The sequence below is a fragment of the Tachypleus tridentatus genome, chromosome 11, assembly GCF_004210375.1.
Source record: "Tachypleus tridentatus isolate NWPU-2018 chromosome 11, ASM421037v1, whole genome shotgun sequence".
Classification (NCBI taxonomy): domain Eukaryota; kingdom Metazoa; phylum Arthropoda; class Merostomata; order Xiphosura; family Limulidae; genus Tachypleus; species Tachypleus tridentatus.
In genome coordinates, this window is record NC_134835.1 from 82061669 (window position 1) to 82081756 (window position 20088).

General features: G+C 31.9%; 1 protein-coding gene and 4 non-coding genes across 5 annotated transcripts in view; all 5 read right to left on the minus strand.

Annotated features, from left to right (window-relative positions):
* LOC143231543 (ly6/PLAUR domain-containing protein 6B-like) overlaps positions 1 to 20088 on the minus strand; it is a 159370-nt gene that overhangs the window by 65789 nt on the left and 73493 nt on the right. The gene's annotated exons all lie outside the window — the stretch shown is intronic.
* Positions 3148 to 3360, minus strand: LOC143232933 (small nucleolar RNA U3). The gene has a single exon (XR_013017892.1). It is a non-coding gene; the product is annotated as a small nucleolar RNA U3 (small nucleolar RNA).
* On the minus strand, positions 8261 to 8473 carry LOC143232934 (small nucleolar RNA U3). Its single transcript, XR_013017893.1, has one exon. It is a non-coding gene; the product is annotated as a small nucleolar RNA U3 (small nucleolar RNA).
* LOC143232935 (small nucleolar RNA U3) lies at positions 13374 to 13586 on the minus strand. Its single transcript, XR_013017894.1, has one exon. It is a non-coding gene; the product is annotated as a small nucleolar RNA U3 (small nucleolar RNA).
* Positions 18486 to 18698, minus strand: LOC143232936 (small nucleolar RNA U3). The gene has a single exon (XR_013017895.1). It is a non-coding gene; the product is annotated as a small nucleolar RNA U3 (small nucleolar RNA).

Sequence of the window (20088 nt, forward strand, 5' to 3'; positions counted from 1 at the left end):
CACATAAGCTCAAATCACGATAAATTATACAATCAATCACCACTGCAGTTAAGACTATCGAGAAACGAAATTAAATCTTATCATCAATCACTACATGAACTTACTTTAAAGCTTATGTCTTGATTTACATATATTAACAGCTTCGTTTCTTTTCTGCTTTCCTTCGTATTAGACAATATCTATTGTAATAGCTACGTATGTTTTGTTCCTGACATTTCACTCATTATTGAATTCTGACATCAACTCGTTTACGTACCCTAATGCTACAGATTACTGGAAGTTTATATAATTATCTAACATAGGTTGGTGTCATCAGTGTTTGGTTTATATTCAAACATTATGTCAAATGAAACCAGTCAGTTGTTTCCCGTCAGTATTGAGTTGAAAGAAAATAAAGCACTTCGTCCCACTTCATTGTTTAGAAGAATGCGTTATGAAAGCACATGCTTGTGAATTTTGTCAACTTGGACGAAGCAAACGGAATGAACATTTATCGTACATTGTAGCAGCATATTGGAGGTTTGAACGTAGGTGTACGTCCTGCAGGCTGTTTCTCAAACATGCTGTAAGCTTCTAAAGTTACACTGCTGAAAAGCGGGGTTCGATACTCACGGTAGGCACAGCACAAATAGTCTCTTGTAAAGTTTAATAAAATAAGATACTCTGAATGATATTAACAGTAATTTTCAATGCAAGTCGACACACTTTACTGTTGTATTCGCTTTGTGATGTGGAATAATCAAGAAGGAAATGAATAGCTTTAAAATTCGAAGTGGGAAGGAGACAGTAAGTTGTATCGCTAATAATTATGCATTATGAAAACAATATATATGCATATGTGTTTGCATTAGAATAGGATATTACAAAAAAATAATTATAATTGGTTTCAATACTGACGATTATGATCTATAAACTCGCAATAATCTGTCACTAGATGTCAGGAGCGTGCACGTGTTTTCGGTTGTTGAAAATCCATTAATTTCCTGCATTTCTCTTCAATTTCTGAATTTAAAGGAGAAACAACTGTAGAAAGTAGAGTTTTAAAGAAATGCAATTATTTCACGTAATATCAATTTTATCCTTAACTGTAATGTTTTAGGAGCAAAATGCGTTTTCTAATGTGATAGACGTCAAAGCAGAAACGTTATCAATATGATACGAAACTGAAGAACAGCGATTTCGAAATGTCGGATAGTTTCAATGAAATGTACTTAACATAAATATCTTCACATGTACTAAATAAATGCACATACAGACGCACGTGTTTGAAACGCATAATTATGTACATATAATCCATTATATATGTATATTTTTAATGTCCATAACTACGAATATAAATAATGTACCTCTTGTTGATGCTCAGGGACACCTTTAAATGGAATGTAGTGAAATTGACAATATGATAAGAGCGTAAAATGGTGATTGTATTTATGAGGTACCTAAACAGTAAGTGAGATAAATAATTGAATCTCCGATCGTTCTTATTTTGTCTCTATGTCTTTCATTTATCTGTTTATTTACACACAGATAAAAGTAAGAAAGTTATGGGTGTAATTGAGCTTAAAAATATAAAAAAAAATACATAGGTTAGGACTTCCTTAACAACGACTTCAAGGGACAAAAATATATAGGTTAGGACTTCCTTAACAACGACTTCAAGGAACAAAAATATATACACTTATGTAAAAGAATTTTACTTGCTTAAAACTACAATCTACAATGCACAACGTTTCATTTAACCACAGAAAAAAGATTTGATATAGTTAGAAATATGGACATGTGATAATTTCCAAATGTGGGCGGATCATGTATAACCTATTTTGTACTTTGGAGCTTAAATTTTAAAAAAAAATGAATAGAATAACAAAACAAAAAAATTTGAAATAAAGTTATTTTATTTTCTGGGTAACATGACTTGTATAACATTTAGAGATGCGTAAAATCATAAAAATCTGGCGGAGAAGTAAAACACATCAGGTGTTACCTATACATTGAGAAAATGCAACTTTTTTTTTGTTTTCTCTTAAAATTATTTTAAAGGCAAAGCAGAACATTTCATCTACAGCAAGATGTAAAAAAAACAACAGAATTCTTCTTTAGTTTTTCTATCCAGAGGAAAGGGTTTTGTTGGAAGAGAAATATGTCGGTCCACCTGGAAATGTATGGTGAGGAATTAATAGCGAAAGAAATATTGCGGATCAGTACAGATTAGCTAATAAGACAGCTGTTAGAATAGTAAAGAGCAATAATAGTCGTAGAATCAATTTCGATGTAATTCTATTCTAACGAACGTCTACTGCACGGACGCCAAAAACACCAAACCTTAAATCAACTCTTTGAGTTTTCCTGTGTTTTAATTATACATTTATCTACAAGAACTGGCGCGATGAAATCCCAACGTACAATAAATAGCGTTATCTGTTTATCAATTTCTCTGGAACTGGACGAATTGTTGGCTGTTGTAAGAAACAAAACAAAATAATAAAAAAAATGATGAAGATTCATACAAATGCACTTAACTGAGAGCTAAACTAAGGTTTTTTGAAGTATTATTTAAAAGTGGACAATTAAGAAACTGCGCTTTGCGAAGCTGGTTTTAAACGTCTGAAATCTGCTTACTTCTGAGCCGACGAGAAACACATTCGGACGTCGTGAAAATATTTTCACATTCTTTGAGTGTCCAACTACTGACAGTTTAATGATATCATGAGATAATTTACAACTATGGCCTGTTAACTCTTTACATACCTCTGTTGTTCAAAACGGTATTTCTGATTTTTTATCCCATTTAATGTTAAGGCATGCATCGATAATGTCTTAATGCAATAGTAATCGTGAAAAGCACTTGATATCTCAAGCTTTACTTACTAAAGTTTATTATTTAATAAAGTTCCGATAACAATAATTGATAAAACGCTTTTTAGATCCACCAAAGAATACAATTAATATTTAACAAACCTCAGCTACAGTTACGTGTACGATATATTGTTCAGGATAATATAGAAACACAAGACGAAATTGGAAAATCATTATTTAAACGTTCTATTTTAACCATATCTTAGTTCATAAATGTTATCTTTCATGAATTTCGATGAACATAAGTTTACGTGTCTTTTACTTCTTTCATCTCTTACAATTAAAATAAAGACCACTCAGCTAGAGTTTCTTCCTTCCGACTCTTACTCAAAAGAGGGGAACGGTCATCAATGATGATCGGAAATGACGAACATCATTCCTCTCACACCGACTTCACGCTCAGGAAGAAACCCAGAACTCCTCATCGTGGTTAGCGTGGGTTCGAGTTTCGTTCAGAGAACTCGACTATCATACTATAGAAATGATCCTATGAAGTATGATCTTAAACTACAATTTTGCCGTATTACATATAAGTAGCAACGACAATAAATTATTTTACTGGTGTTGTACAAGATTTCATCAACAGAAAATAAAATAGTATAAAAGTGTTTGCACCGTATTTCCTGATTTTAGATAAGCGTATTTTCTAACGCGTTTTATTTAATCAACGAAATAGACACTCTATTAGAAGACCTTATTTCACTTTTCTTTCAATTATAATTCCGTCAATGAGAATGAGTCTTATGACCGGAAGGAGAAAAGACCTTGGCACGAGTTTGCTGTTTTACGTCAACACAAGCATGGGATTAGAACTGCAGAGAGAACATAACTCGCTATTTCTGATAACATGAACAGCAGTACGAGTTCCGTATTGTGGTTATATTCAAACACATAAATAATTTGAGTCGTATATTGTGAAACGAAATGAAGGAACAAAAAACAGCAATAACGCAATTTATTGAAAATATTGTGAAAACTGGAAAAAAATAATTTTGCAAAAAATAAGAGCATAGAAGAAAACGAAACTATAATACGAAATAAGTGTAGACTAAAAATGTTATACATCTATTATAATTTCCGTCATCGAAAATGGGCGAACGTTGTGTTTTTTGTCCACTCTGTGTGTGGTTTTGTGAGCAAGATTTCTCGAAGCTAGATTGTTTTTGAGAGAGTCAAAAATCACAAAATCCAAAGATCCCTATCTGTTAGGATGAGGACCGAGTCTTCACACTATTTGTACTCAGTCAAAATTAGTGGATTTTTATGAAACGTGATGGAAAATATTGTTCCCTACTGTTCGGCCAAAAGTGGTCCGTGTCTCTTTAAAAAAAAAAAAAAAAGTCCTATGGACACCTTTTGCCATTTGTTGAGAACCGAACGTTACGTGGCGGATAGAAGCGCTCCACTGAGCGCCCCTCTAATTTTATTTATAGACGTTCTATTATCACAGTGTATATATATATATATATATATAAATGTAATATATTTAACGCCGTATTTATCTCTAGTGACAGTAATAAAGACTGATGTTTATTACATAAGTAACAAAGACTATGTGAATGAGAATTTACGTGTAAAATATAAACAAGATAGCTTATTTTGCTGGATGAAAGACAGTTGATACTTTGATCGTTGTATTAATTCACTATAAGCAAAAAAACAGTTTATACTTTTCAACAAAATATATTATTATGTATATTAGCCAGAACAACAAAAGTAAACATTGAATGAAATAAAAAAGCCTAGAAAATTATTGAAAATTAGTAAATACACTAATTGCAATGTGCGACTTCTTAATTTAAATAAAATTGGGATGACTGCAGTCATCCTACAATTCTCGCCGGACATTAGCGATAGCTAATATTTTTGCTGTAAGAAATAACGTTTTGCTTATCACAGATATGGGCTTGTCAGCCAATGATATCATTATTTGTGTGAATGTATATCTTACACTTCGCCTCACACATTGTTCATTTAAAACACTAAATTCGACGATGTCGTAACAAAGAAGACAAAATACGATAAAGAATAGAAAATAGAGAGAATGTAAGCAATGTAGGAAGAGAGTCCTGATATAAAGCAACAGAAACTGAATAAATCACGACTATAGTTCAAGCGATAATAAATATTACATTCAATCATAACTACACTTGAAACAGTAATAAATCTTACTATGAAACACAGTTGAAGTTTAAATTATAATAAATTCTACCACTAATCACATATACAGGTCATATAGTACAAACCACTACCATTAATCACATAAGCTCAAATCACGATAAATTATACAATCAATCACCACTGCAGTTAAGACTATCGAGAAACGAAATTAAATCTTATCATCAATCACTACATGAACTTACTTTAAAGCTTATGTCTTGATTTACATATATTAACAGCTTCGTTTCTTTTCTGCTTTCCTTCGTATTAGACAATATCTATTGTAATAGCTACGTATGTTTTGTTCCTGACATTTCACTCATTATTGAATTCTGACATCAACTCGTTTACGTACCCTAATGCTACAGATTACTGGAAGTTTATATAATTATCTAACATAGGTTGGTGTCATCAGTGTTTGGTTTATATTCAAACATTATGTCAAATGAAACCAGTCAGTTGTTTCCCGTCAGTATTGAGTTGAAAGAAAATAAAGCACTTCGTCCCACTTCATTGTTTAGAAGAATGCGTTATGAAAGCACATGCTTGTGAATTTTGTCAACTTGGACGAAGCAAACGGAATGAACATTTATCGTACATTGTAGCAGCATATTGGAGGTTTGAACGTAGGTGTACGTCCTGCAGGCTGTTTCTCAAACATGCTGTAAGCTTCTAAAGTTACACTGCTGAAAAGCGGGGTTCGATACTCACGGTAGGCACAGCACAAATAGTCTCTTGTAAAGTTTAATAAAATAAGATACTCTGAATGATATTAACAGTAATTTTCAATGCAAGTCGACACACTTTACTGTTGTATTCGCTTTGTGATGTGGAATAATCAAGAAGGAAATGAATAGCTTTAAAATTCGAAGTGGGAAGGAGACAGTAAGTTGTATCGCTAATAATTATGCATTATGAAAACAATATATATGCATATGTGTTTGCATTAGAATAGGATATTACAAAAAAAATAATTATAATTGGTTTCAATACTGACGATTATGATCTATAAACTCGCAATAATCTGTCACTAGATGTCAGGAGCGTGCACGTGTTTTCGGTTGTTGAAAATCCATTAATTTCCTGCATTTCTCTTCAATTTCTGAATTTAAAGGAGAAACAACTGTAGAAAGTAGAGTTTTAAAGAAATGCAATTATTTCACGTAATATCAATTTTATCCTTAACTGTAATGTTTTAGGAGCAAAATGCGTTTTCTAATGTGATAGACGTCAAAGCAGAAACGTTATCAATATGATACGAAACTGAAGAACAGCGATTTCGAAATGTCGGATAGTTTCAATGAAATGTACTTAACATAAATATCTTCACATGTACTAAATAAATGCACATACAGACGCACGTGTTTGAAACGCATAATTATGTACATATAATCCATTATATATGTATATTTTTAATGTCCATAACTACGAATATAAATAATGTACCTCTTGTTGATGCTCAGGGACACCTTTAAATGGAATGTAGTGAAATTGACAATATGATAAGAGCGTAAAATGGTGATTGTATTTATGAGGTACCTAAACAGTAAGTGAGATAAATAATTGAATCTCCGATCGTTCTTATTTTGTCTCTATGTCTTTCATTTATCTGTTTATTTACACACAGATAAAAGTAAGAAAGTTATGGGTGTAATTGAGCTTAAAAATATAAAAAAAATACATAGGTTAGGACTTCCTTAACAACGACTTCAAGGGACAAAAATATATAGGTTAGGACTTCCTTAACAACGACTTCAAGGAACAAAAATATATACACTTATGTAAAAGAATTTTACTTGCTTAAAACTACAATCTACAATGCACAACGTTTCATTTAACCACAGAAAAAAGATTTGATATAGTTAGAAATATGGACATGTGATAATTTCCAAATGTGGGCGGATCATGTATAACCTATTTTGTACTTTGGAGCTTAAATTTAAAAAAAATGAATAGAATAACAAAAACAAAAAAATTTGAAATAAAGTTATTTTATTTTCTGGGTAACATGACTTGTATAACATTTAGAGATGCGTAAAATCATAAAAATCTGGCGGAGAAGTAAAACACATCAGGTGTTACCTATACATTGAGAAAATGCAACTTTTTTTTTGTTTTCTCTTAAAATTATTTTAAAGGCAAAGCAGAACATTTCATCTACAGCAAGATGTAAAAAAACAACAGAATTCTTCTTTAGTTTTTCTATCCAGAGGAAAGGGTTTTGTTGGAAGAGAAATATGTCGGTCCACCTGGAAATGTATGGTGAGGAATTAATAGCGAAAGAAATATTGCGGATCAGTACAGATTAGCTAATAAGACAGCTGTTAGAATAGTAAAGAGCAATAATAGTCGTAGAATCAATTTCGATGTAATTCTATTCTAACGAACGTCTACTGCACGGACGCCAAAAACACCAAACCTTAAATCAACTCTTTGAGTTTTCCTGTGTTTTAATTATACATTTATCTACAAGAACTGGCGCGATGAAATCCCAACGTACAATAAATAGCGTTATCTGTTTATCAATTTCTCTGGAACTGGACGAATTGTTGGCTGTTGTAAGAAACAAAACAAAATAATAAAAAAAATGATGAAGATTCATACAAATGCACTTAACTGAGAGCTAAACTAAGGTTTTTTGAAGTATTATTTAAAAGTGGACAATTAAGAAACTGCGCTTTGCGAAGCTGGTTTTAAACGTCTGAAATCTGCTTACTTCTGAGCCGACGAGAAACACATTCGGACGTCGTGAAAATATTTTCACATTCTTTGAGTGTCCAACTACTGACAGTTTAATGATATCATGAGATAATTTACAACTATGGCCTGTTAACTCTTTACATACCTCTGTTGTTCAAAACGGTATTTCTGATTTTTTATCCCATTTAATGTTAAGGCATGCATCGATAATGTCTTAATGCAATAGTAATCGTGAAAAGCACTTGATATCTCAAGCTTTACTTACTAAAGTTTATTATTTAATAAAGTTCCGATAACAATAATTGATAAAACGCTTTTTAGATCCACCAAAGAATACAATTAATATTTAACAAACCTCAGCTACAGTTACGTGTACGATATATTGTTCAGGATAATATAGAAACACAAGACGAAATTGGAAAATCATTATTTAAACGTTCTATTTTAACCATATCTTAGTTCATAAATGTTATCTTTCATGAATTTCGATGAACATAAGTTTACGTGTCTTTTACTTCTTTCATCTCTTACAATTAAAATAAAGACCACTCAGCTAGAGTTTCTTCCTTCCGACTCTTACTCAAAAGAGGGGAACGGTCATCAATGATGATCGGAAATGACGAACATCATTCCTCTCACACCGACTTCACGCTCAGGAAGAAACCCAGAACTCCTCATCGTGGTTAGCGTGGGTTCGAGTTTCGTTCAGAGAACTCGACTATCATACTATAGAAATGATCCTATGAAGTATGATCTTAAACTACAATTTTGCCGTATTACATATAAGTAGCAACGACAATAAATTATTTTACTGGTGTTGTACAAGATTTCATCAACAGAAAATAAAATAGTATAAAAGTGTTTGCACCGTATTTCCTGATTTTAGATAAGCGTATTTTCTAACGCGTTTTATTTAATCAACGAAATAGACACTCTATTAGAAGACCTTATTTCACTTTTCTTTCAATTATAATTCCGTCAATGAGAATGAGTCTTATGACCGGAAGGAGAAAAGACCTTGGCACGAGTTTGCTGTTTTACGTCAACACAAGCATGGGATTAGAACTGCAGAGAGAACATAACTCGCTATTTCTGATAACATGAACAGCAGTACGAGTTCCGTATTGTGGTTATATTCAAACACATAAATAATTTGAGTCGTATATTGTGAAACGAAATGAAGGAACAAAAACAGCAATAACGCAATTTATTGAAAATATTGTGAAAACTGGAAAAAATAATTTTGCAAAAAATAAGAGCATAGAAGAAAACGAAACTATAATACGAAATAAGTGTAGACTAAAATGTTATACATCTATTATAATTTCCGTCATCGAAAATGGGCGAACGTTGTGTTTTTTGTCCACTCTGTGTGTGGTTTTGTGAGCAAGATTTCTCGAAGCTAGATTGTTTTTGAGAGAGTCAAAAATCACAAAATCCAAAGATCCCTATCTGTTAGGATGAGGACCGAGTCTTCACACTATTTGTACTCAGTCAAAATTAGTGGATTTTTATGAAACGTGATGGAAAATATTGTTCCCTACTGTTCGGCCAAAAGTGGTCCGTGTCTCTTTAAAAAAAAAAAAAAAAAGTCCTATGGACACCTTTTGCCATTTGTTGAGAACCGAACGTTACGTGGCGGATAGAAGCGCTCCACTGAGCGCCCCTCTAATTTTATTTATAGACGTTCTATTATCACAGTGTATATATATATATATATATATAAATGTAATATATTTAACGCCGTATTTATCTCTAGTGACAGTAATAAAGACTGATGTTTATTACATAAGTAACAAAGACTATGTGAATGAGAATTTACGTGTAAAATATAAACAAGATAGCTTATTTTGCTGGATGAAAGACAGTTGATACTTTGATCGTTGTATTAATTCACTATAAGCAAAAAAACAGTTTATACTTTTCAACAAAATATATTATTATGTATATTAGCCAGAACAACAAAAGTAAACATTGAATGAAATAAAAAAGCCTAGAAAATTATTGAAAATTAGTAAATACACTAATTGCAATGTGCGACTTCTTAATTTAAATAAAATTGGGATGACTGCAGTCATCCTACAATTCTCGCCGGACATTAGCGATAGCTAATATTTTTGCTGTAAGAAATAACGTTTTTGCTTATCACAGATATGGGCTTGTCAGCCAATGATATCATTATTTGTGTGAATGTATATCTTACACTTCGCCTCACACATTGTTCATTTAAAACACTAAATTCGACGATGTCGTAACAAAGAAGACAAAATACGATAAAGAATAGAAAATAGAGAGAATGTAAGCAATGTAGGAAGAGAGTCCTGATATAAAGCAACAGAAACTGAATAAATCACGACTATAGTTCAAGCGATAATAAATATTACATTCAATCATAACTACACTTGAAACAGTAATAAATCTTACTATGAAACACAGTTGAAGTTTAAATTATAATAAATTCTACCACTAATCACATATACAGGTCATATAGTACAAACCACTACCATTAATCACATAAGCTCAAATCACGATAAATTATACAATCAATCACCACTGCAGTTAAGACTATCGAGAAACGAAATTAAATCTTATCATCAATCACTACATGAACTTACTTTAAAGCTTATGTCTTGATTTACATATATTAACAGCTTCGTTTCTTTTCTGCTTTCCTTCGTATTAGACAATATCTATTGTAATAGCTACGTATGTTTTGTTCCTGACATTTCACTCATTATTGAATTCTGACATCAACTCGTTTACGTACCCTAATGCTACAGATTACTGGAAGTTTATATAATTATCTAACATAGGTTGGTGTCATCAGTGTTTGGTTTATATTCAAACATTATGTCAAATGAAACCAGTCAGTTGTTTCCCGTCAGTATTGAGTTGAAAGAAAATAAAGCACTTCGTCCCACTTCATTGTTTAGAAGAATGCGTTATGAAAGCACATGCTTGTGAATTTTGTCAACTTGGACGAAGCAAACGGAATGAACATTTATCGTACATTGTAGCAGCATATTGGAGGTTTGAACGTAGGTGTACGTCCTGCAGGCTGTTTCTCAAACATGCTGTAAGCTTCTAAAGTTACACTGCTGAAAAGCGGGGTTCGATACTCACGGTAGGCACAGCACAAATAGTCTCTTGTAAAGTTTAATAAAATAAGATACTCTGAATGATATTAACAGTAATTTTCAATGCAAGTCGACACACTTTACTGTTGTATTCGCTTTGTGATGTGGAATAATCAAGAAGGAAATGAATAGCTTTAAAATTGAAGTGGGAAGGAGACAGTAAGTTGTATCGCTAATAATTATGCATTATGAAAACAATATATATGCATATGTGTTTGCATTAGAATAGGATATTACAAAAAAATAATTATAATTGGTTTCAATACTGACGATTATGATCTATAAACTCGCAATAATCTGTCACTAGATGTCAGGAGCGTGCACGTGTTTTCGGTTGTTGAAAATCCATTAATTTCCTGCATTTCTCTTCAATTTCTGAATTTAAAGGAGAAACAACTGTAGAAAGTAGAGTTTTAAAGAAATGCAATTATTTCACGTAATATCAATTTTATCCTTAACTGTAATGTTTTAGGAGCAAAATGCGTTTTCTAATGTGATAGACGTCAAAGCAGAAACGTTATCAATATGATACGAAACTGAAGAACAGCGATTTCGAAATGTCGGATAGTTTCAATGAAATGTACTTAACATAAATATCTTCACATGTACTAAATAAATGCACATACAGACGCACGTGTTTGAAACGCATAATTATGTACATATAATCCATTATATATGTATATTTTTAATGTCCATAACTACGAATATAAATAATGTACCTCTTGTTGATGCTCAGGGACACCTTTAAATGGAATGTAGTGAAATTGACAATATGATAAGAGCGTAAAATGGTGATTGTATTTATGAGGTACCTAAACAGTAAGTGAGATAAATAATTGAATCTCCGATCGTTCTTATTTTGTCTCTATGTCTTTCATTTATCTGTTTATTTACACACAGATAAAAGTAAGAAAGTTATGGGTGTAATTGAGCTTAAAAATATAAAAAAAAATACATAGGTTAGGACTTCCTTAACAACGACTTCAAGGGACAAAAATATATAGGTTAGGACTTCCTTAACAACGACTTCAAGGAACAAAAATATATACACTTATGTAAAAGAATTTTACTTGCTTAAAACTACAATCTACAATGCACAACGTTTCATTTAACCACAGAAAAAAGATTTGATATAGTTAGAAATATGGACATGTGATAATTTCCAAATGTGGGCGGATCATGTATAACCTATTTTGTACTTTGGAGCTTAAATTTTAAAAAAAAATGAATAGAATAACAAAAACAAAAAAATTTGAAATAAAGTTATTTTATTTTCTGGGTAACATGACTTGTATAACATTTAGAGATGCGTAAAATCATAAAATCTGGCGGAGAAGTAAAACACATCAGGTGTTACCTATACATTGAGAAAATGCAACTTTTTTTTTGTTTTCTCTTAAAATTATTTTAAAGGCAAAGCAGAACATTTCATCTACAGCAAGATGTAAAAAAAAACAACATAATTCTTCTTTAGTTTTTCTATCCAGAGGAAAGGGTTTTGTTGGAAGAGAAATATGTCGGTCCACCTGGAAATGTATGGTGAGGAATTAATAGCGAAAGAAATATTGCGGATCAGTACAGATTAGCTAATAAGACAGCTGTTAGAATAGTAAAGAGCAATAATAGTCGTAGAATCAATTTCGATGTAATTCTATTCTAACGAACGTCTACTGCACGGACGCCAAAACACCAAACCTTAAATCAACTCTTTGAGTTTTCCTGTGTTTTAATTATACATTTATCTACAAGAACTGGCGCGATGAAATCCCAACGTACAATAAATAGCGTTATCTGTTTATCAATTTCTCTGGAACTGGACGAATTGTTGGCTGTTGTAAGAAACAAAACAAAATAATAAAAAAAATGATGAAGATTCATACAAATGCACTTAACTGAGAGCTAAACTAAGGTTTTTTGAAGTATTATTTAAAAGTGGACAATTAAGAAACTGCGCTTTGCGAAGCTGGTTTTAAACGTCTGAAATCTGCTTACTTCTGAGCCGACGAGAAACACATTCGGACGTCGTGAAAATATTTTCACATTCTTTGAGTGTCCAACTACTGACAGTTTAATGATATCATGAGATAATTTACAACTATGGCCTGTTAACTCTTTACATACCTCTGTTGTTCAAAACGGTATTTCTGATTTTTTATCCCATTTAATGTTAAGGCATGCATCGATAATGTCTTAATGCAATAGTAATCGTGAAAAGCACTTGATATCTCAAGCTTTACTTACTAAAGTTTATTATTTAATAAAGTTCCGATAACAATAATTGATAAAACGCTTTTTAGATCCACCAAAGAATACAATTAATATTTAACAAACCTCAGCTACAGTTACGTGTACGATATATTGTTCAGGATAATATAGAAACACAAGACGAAATTGGAAAATCATTATTTAAACGTTCTATTTTAACCATATCTTAGTTCATAAATGTTATCTTTCATGAATTTCGATGAACATAAGTTTACGTGTCTTTTACTTCTTTCATCTCTTACAATTAAAATAAAGACCACTCAGCTAGAGTTTCTTCCTTCCGACTCTTACTCAAAAGAGGGGAACGGTCATCAATGATGATCGGAAATGACGAACATCATTCCTCTCACACCGACTTCACGCTCAGGAAGAAACCCAGAACTCCTCATCGTGGTTAGCGTGGGTTCGAGTTTCGTTCAGAGAACTCGACTATCATACTATAGAAATGATCCTATGAAGTATGATCTTAAACTACAATTTTGCCGTATTACATATAAGTAGCAACGACAATAAATTATTTTACTGGTGTTGTACAAGATTTCATCAACAGAAAATAAAATAGTATAAAAGTGTTTGCACCGTATTTCCTGATTTTAGATAAGCGTATTTTCTAACGCGTTTTATTTAATCAACGAAATAGACACTCTATTAGAAGACCTTATTTCACTTTTCTTTCAATTATAATTCCGTCAATGAGAATGAGTCTTATGACCGGAAGGAGAAAAGACCTTGGCACGAGTTTGCTGTTTTACGTCAACACAAGCATGGGATTAGAACTGCAGAGAGAACATAACTCGCTATTTCTGATAACATGAACAGCAGTACGAGTTCCGTATTGTGGTTATATTCAAACACATAAATAATTTGAGTCGTATATTGTGAAACGAAATGAAGGAACAAAAAACAGCAATAACGCAATTTATTGAAAATATTGTGAAAACTGGAAAAAATAATTTTGCAAAAAAAAGAGCATAGAAGAAAACGAAACTATAATACGAAATAAAGACTAAAAATGTTATACATCTATTATAATTTCCGTCATCGAAAATGGGCGAACGTTGTGTTTTTTGTCCACTCTGTGTGTGGTTTTGTGAGCAAGATTTCTCGAAGCTAGATTGTTTTTGAGAGAGTCAAAAATCACAAAATCCAAAGATCCCTATCTGTTAGGATGAGGACCGAGTCTTCACACTATTTGTACTCAGTCAAAAATTAGTGGATTTTATGAAACGTGATGGAAAATATTGTTCCCTACTGTTCGGCCAAAAGTGGTCCGTGTCTCTTTAAAAAAAAAAAAAAAAGTCCTATGGACACCTTTTGCCATTTGTTGAGAACCGAACGTTACGTGGCGGATAGAAGCGCTCCACTGAGCGCCCCACTAATTTTATTTATAGACGTTCTATTATCACAGTGTATATATATATATATATATATATATAAATGTAATATATTTAACGCCGTATTTATCTCTAGTGACAGTAATAAAGACTGATGTTTATTACATAAGTAACAAAGACTATGTGAATGAGAATTTACGTGTAAAATATAAACAAGATAGCTTATTTTGCTGGATGAAAGACAGTTGATACTTTGATCGTTGTATTAATTCACTATAAGCAAAAAAACAGTTTATACTTTTCAACAAAATATATTATTATGTATATTAGCCAGAACAACAAAAGTAAACATTGAATGAAATAAAAAAGCCTAGAAAATTATTGAAAATTAGTAAATACACTAATTGCAATGTGCGACTTCTTAATTTAAATAAAATTGGGATGACTGCAGTCATCCTACAATTCTCGCCGGACATTAGCGATAGCTAATATTTTTGCTGTAAGAAATAACGTTTTGCTTATCACAGATATGGGCTTGTCAGCCAATGATATCATTATTTGTGTGAATGTATATCTTACACTTCGCCTCACACATTGTTCATTTAAAACACTAAATTCGACGATGTCGTAACAAAGAAGACAAAATACGATAAAGAATAGAAAATAGAGAGAATGTAAGCAATGTAGGAAGAGAGTCCTGATATAAAGCAACAGAAACTGAATAAATCACGACTATAGTTCAAGCGATAATAAATATTACATTCAATCATAACTACACTTGAAACAGTAATAAATCTTACTATGAAACACAGTTGAAGTTTAAATTATAATAAATTCTACCACTAATCACATATACAGGTCATATAGTACAAACCACTACCATTAATCACATAAGCTCAAATCACGATAAATTATACAATCAATCACCACTGCAGTTAAGACTATCGAGAAACGAAATTAAATCTTATCATCAATCACTACATGAACTTACTTTAAAGCTTATGTCTTGATTTACATATATTAACAGCTTCGTTTCTTTTCTGCTTTCCTTCGTATTAGACAATATCTATTGTAATAGCTACGTATGTTTTGTTCCTGACATTTCACTCATTATTGAATTCTGACATCAACTCGTTTACGTACCCTAATGCTACAGATTACTGGAAGTTTATATAATTATCTAACATAGGTTGGTGTCATCAGTGTTTGGTTTATATTCAAACATTATGTCAAATGAAACCAGTCAGTTGTTTCCCGTCAGTATTGAGTTGAAAGAAAATAAAGCACTTCGTCCCACTTCATTGTTTAGAAGAATGCGTTATGAAAGCACATGCTTGTGAATTTTGTCAACTTGGACGAAGCAAACGGAATGAACATTTATCGTACATTGTAGCAGCATATTGGAGGTTTGAACGTAGGTGTACGTCCTGCAGGCTGTTTCTCAAACATGCTGTAAGCTTCTAAAGTTACACTGCTGAAAAGCGGGGTTCGATACTCACGGTAGGCACAGCACAAATAGTCTCTTGTAAAGTTTAATAAAATAAGATACTCTGAATGATATTAACAGTAATTTTCAATGCAAGTCGACACACTTTACTGTTGTATTCGCTTTGTGATGTGGAATAATCAAGAAGGAAATGAATAGCTTTAAAATTCGAAGTGGGAAGGAGACAGTAAGTTGTATCGCTAATAATTATGCATTATGAAAACAATATATATGCATATGTGTTTGCATTAGAATAGGATATTACAAAAAAAATAATTATAATTGGTTTCAATACTGACGATTATGATCTATAAACTCGCAATAATCTGTCACTAGATGTCAGGAGCGTGCACGTGTTTTCGGTTGTTGAAAATCCATTAATTTCCTGCATTTCTCTTCAATTTCTGAATTTAAAGGAGAAACAACTGTAGAAAGTAGAGTTTTAAAGAAATGCAATTATTTCACGTAATATCAATTTTATCCTTAACTGTAATGTTTTAGGAGCAAAATGCGTTTTCTAATGTGATAGACGTCAAAGCAGAAACGTTATCAATATGATACGAAACTGAAGAACAGCGATTTCGAAATGTCGGATAGTTTCAATGAAATGTACTTAACATAAATATCTTCACATGTACTAAATAAATGCACATACAGACGCACGTGTTTGAAACGCATAATTATGTACATATAATCCATTATATATGTATATTTTTAATGTCCATAACTACGAATATAAATAATGTACCTCTTGTTGATGCTCAGGGACACCTTTAAATGGAATGTAGTGAAATTGACAATATGATAAGAGCGTAAAATGGTGATTGTATTTATGAGGTACCTAAACAGTAAGTGAGATAAATAATTGAATCTCCGATCGTTCTTATTTTGTCTCTATGTCTTTCATTTATCTGTTTATTTACACACAGATAAAAGTAAGAAAGTTATGGGTGTAATTGAGCTTAAAAATATAAAAAAAAATACATAGGTTAGGACTTCCTTAACAACGACTTCAAGGGACAAAAATATATAGGTTAGGACTTCCTTAACAACGACTTCAAGGAACAAAATATATACACTTATGTAAAAGAATTTTACTTGCTTAAAACTACAATCTACAATGCACAACGTTTCATTTAACCACAGAAAAAAGATTTGATATAGTTAGAAATATGGACATGTGATAATTTCCAAATGTGGGCGGATCATGTATAACCTATTTTGTACTTTGGAGCTTAAATTTAAAAAAAAATGAATATAATAACAAAAACAAAAAAATTTGAAATAAAGTTATTTTATTTTCTGGGTAACATGACTTGTATAACATTTAGAGATGCGTAAAATCATAAAATCTGGCGGAGAAGTAAAACACATCAGGTGTTACCTATACATTGAGAAAATGCAACTTTTTTTTTGTTTTCTCTTAAAATTATTTTAAAGGCAAAGCAGAACATTTCATCTACAGCAAGATGTAAAAAAAACAACAGAATTCTTCTTTAGTTTTTCTATCCAGAGGAAAGGGTTTTGTTGGAAGAGAAATATGTCGGTCCACCTGGAAATGTATGGTGAGGAATTAATAGCGAAAGAAATATTGCGGATCAGTACAGATTAGCTAATAAGACAGCTGTTAGAATAGTAAAGAGCAATAATAGTCGTAGAATCAATTTCGATGTAATTCTATTCTAACGAACGTCTACTGCACGGACGCCAAAAACACCAAACCTTAAATCAACTCTTTGAGTTTTCCTGTGTTTTAATTATACATTTATCTACAAGAACTGGCGCGATGAAATCCCAACGTACAATAAATAGCGTTATCTGTTTATCAATTTCTCTGGAACTGGACGAATTGTTGGCTGTTGTAAGAAACAAAACAAAATAATAAAAAAAATGATGAAGATTCATACAAATGCACTTAACTGAGAGCTAAACTAAGGTTTTTTGAAGTATTATTTAAAAGTGGACAATTAAGAAACTGCGCTTTGCGAAGCTGGTTTTAAACGTCTGAAATCTGCTTACTTCTGAGCCGACGAGAAACACATTCGGACGTCGTGAAAATATTTTCACATTCTTTGAGTGTCCAACTACTGACAGTTTAATGATATCATGAGATAATTTACAACTATGGCCTGTTAACTCTTTACATACCTCTGTTGTTCAAAACGGTATTTCTGATTTTTTATCCCATTTAATGTTAAGGCATGCATCGATAATGTCTTAATGCAATAGTAATCGTGAAAAGCACTTGATATCTCAAGCTTTACTTACTAAAGTTTATTATTTAATAAAGTTCCGATAACAATAATTGATAAAACGCTTTTTAGATCCACCAAAGAATACAATTAATATTTAACAAACCTCAGCTACAGTTACGTGTACGATATATTGTTCAGGATAATATAGAAACACAAGACGAAATTGGAAAATCATTATTTAAACGTTCTATTTTAACCATATCTTAGTTCATAAATGTTATCTTTCATGAATTTCGATGAACATAAGTTTACGTGTCTTTTACTTCTTTCATCTCTTACAATTAAAATAAAGACCACTCAGCTAGAGTTTCTTCCTTCCGACTCTTACTCAAAAGAGGGGAACGGTCATCAATGATGATCGGAAATGACGAACATCATTCCTCTCACACCGACTTCACGCTCAGGAAGAAACCCAGAACTCCTCATCGTGGTTAGCGTGGGTTCGAGTTTCGTTCAGAGAACTCGACTATCATACTATAGAAATGATCCTATGAAGTATGATCTTAAACTACAATTTTGCCGTATTACATATAAGTAGCAACGACAATAAATTATTTTACTGGTGTTGTACAAGATTTCATCAACAGAAAATAAAATAGTATAAAAGTGTTTGCACCGTATTTCCTGATTTTAGATAAGCGTATTTTCTAACGCGTTTTATTTAATCAACGAAATAGACACTCTATTAGAAGACCTTATTTCACTTTTCTTTCAATTATAATTCCGTCAATGAGAATGAGTCTTATGACCGGAAGGAGAAAAGACCTTGGCACGAGTTTGCTGTTTTACGTCAACACAAGCATGGGATTAGAACTGCAGAGAGAACATAACTCGCTATTTCTGATAACATGAACAGCAGTACGAGTTCCGTATTGTGGTTATATTCAAACACATAAATAATTTGAGTCGTATATTGTGAAACGAAATGAAGGAACAAAAACAGCAATAACGCAATTTATTGAAAATATTGTGAAAACTGGAAAAAATAATTTTGCAAAAAATAAGAGCATAGAAGAAAACGAAACTATAATACGAAATAAGTGTAGACTAAAAATGTTATACATCTATTATAATTTCCGTCATCGAAAATGGGCGAACGTTGTGTTTTTTGTCCACTCTGTGTGTGGTTTTGTGAGCAAGATTTCTCGAAGCTAGATTGTTTTTGAGAGAGTCAAAAATCACAAAATCCAAAGATCCCTATCTGTTAGGATGAGGACCGAGTCTTTACACTATTTGTACTCAGTCAAAAATTAGTGGATTTTTATGAAACGTGATGGAAAATATTGTTCCCTACTGTTCGGCCAAAAGTGGTCCGTGTCTCTTTAAAAAAAAAAAAAAAAGTCCTATGGACACCTTTTGCCATTTGTTGAGAACCGAACGTTACGTGGCGGATAGAAGCGCTCCACTGAGCGCCCCTCTAATTTTATTTATAGACGTTCTATTATCACAGTGTATATATATATATATATATATAAATGTAATATATTTAACGCCGTATTTATCTCTAGTGACAGTAATAAAGACTGATGTTTATTACATAAGTAACAAAGACTATGTGAATGAGAATTTACGTGTAAAATATAAACAAGATAGCTTATTTTGCTGGATGAAAGACAGTTGATACTTTGATCGTTGTATTAATTCACTATAAGCAAAAAAACAGTTTATACTTTTCAACAAAATATATTATTATGTATATTAGCCAGAACAACAAAAGTAAACATTGAATGAAATAAAAAAGCCTAGAAAATTATTGAAAATTAGTAAATACACTAATTGCAATGTGCGACTTCTTAATTTAAATAAAATTGGGATGACTGCAGTCATCCTACAATTCTCGCCGGACATTAGCGATAGCTAATATTTTTGCTGTAAGAAATAACGTTTTGCTTATC